Below are 1,350 nucleotides of genomic sequence, written 5' to 3'. Positions count from 1 at the left end.
AGCACACACTTTTACAACCAGAAACTTAACTATATTTTATTTGATAAAGATGAGTTCTTTATAAAGCCCGAATAAATCCCTGAAGATCATGTTAGTAATTAGATTAAATCAATTTAGTGACCACTATGTTTTTCTGAAGGAGATCAGCCCTGGGATTTCTTTGGAAGGAATGATGCTAAAGCTGAAACTCCAGTACTTTGGCCACCTCATGCGAAGAGTTGACTCACTGGAAAAGACTCTGATGCTGGGAGGGACTGGGGGCAAGAGGAGAAGGGGACGACAGAGGATGAGATGGCTGGATGGCATCAGTGACTCGATGGACGTGAGTCTGAGTGAACTCCGGGAGTTGGTGATGGACAGGGAGGCCTGGCGTGCTGCGATTCATGGGGTCGCAAAGAGTCGGACACGACTGAGCGACTGAACTGAACTGAACTGATGTTTAAAAAAGATTACTTTCTAGTAGATTAGAGGGTGGGAGAAGGGAAAGATACAACTTTATCAGAAACTTCTTTGTTCACAAGGAACTAACCGCTTCCTGGGCGAAGAAGCTGTTCTTTGTAATGAACAGCTCAAATAATGAGCTGTTCTTTACTTTTTGGGTTGAGCCAACTCAGTTCTCACGTCCTGGCTCATTTCTGAGACGGCCAGGCCTATGTGCAAAAGGGGGCAAAGTAGGTGAGTCTTTCAGTCCTGAATGCCTAATAAATATATTTTTAATGGGAATGAATACATTCATATATAGACAAAAAAGCCCAAACACTCTAAAAGCCTAAGGCGTAACCGTTCTCTACTCCCGTTCGTCTGAACGCTAACCACCAGTCTTTTATGCCTCCAACTAAAATACTGTATACATCCCTCAACAAGCCCACACTGTGCTATTTTTAATCATACTTTTAAAAAACAAGCTTTGAAATAATTTATTTGTATACAACTCCAGCAGCCGGTGGTGCGGGCTTAATATATCGCACAGCTGTTAATTTTGGTTTCTCTTTTGGTAGCGGCGCTTAGCTTCACATCTGCCTGAGTTTCCATCGCGGTCTGGAAGTGTAAACACACCAAATACAAAAATAACCAACGGATAAAGAAGTCCCAAGTTTGGCGCCCAAACTAGGCGGCGGCGGGAAGGACCAGAGATCCCCTCCACTCGCTGGGAACTCGCGATCTGCTTCGTTCGCGCGCGCCCAGTAACCTTTCCTCACTCCGGAAGCCTCACGCCTGCTCCGAGACGGGCCCCTTCGCCGAGGCCGCAGGGTCCAGCCCCGCCCCTACTGGGCGGAGGCGGCGGGGCCTTGGCGCGCGCGCGCGCGCTCAAAAGCCCGGATGGGCCGCGGCTTCCGGCGCGGTGCCCTC

Source organism: Bos grunniens, chromosome 5 (assembly GCF_055505025.1).
Source record: "Bos grunniens cultivar Pamir isolate PY7600 chromosome 5, Bosgru_T2T1.0, whole genome shotgun sequence".
Classification (NCBI taxonomy): Eukaryota; Metazoa; Chordata; class Mammalia; order Artiodactyla; family Bovidae; genus Bos; species Bos grunniens.
Note: the sequence above shows the minus strand (reverse complement) of the source record.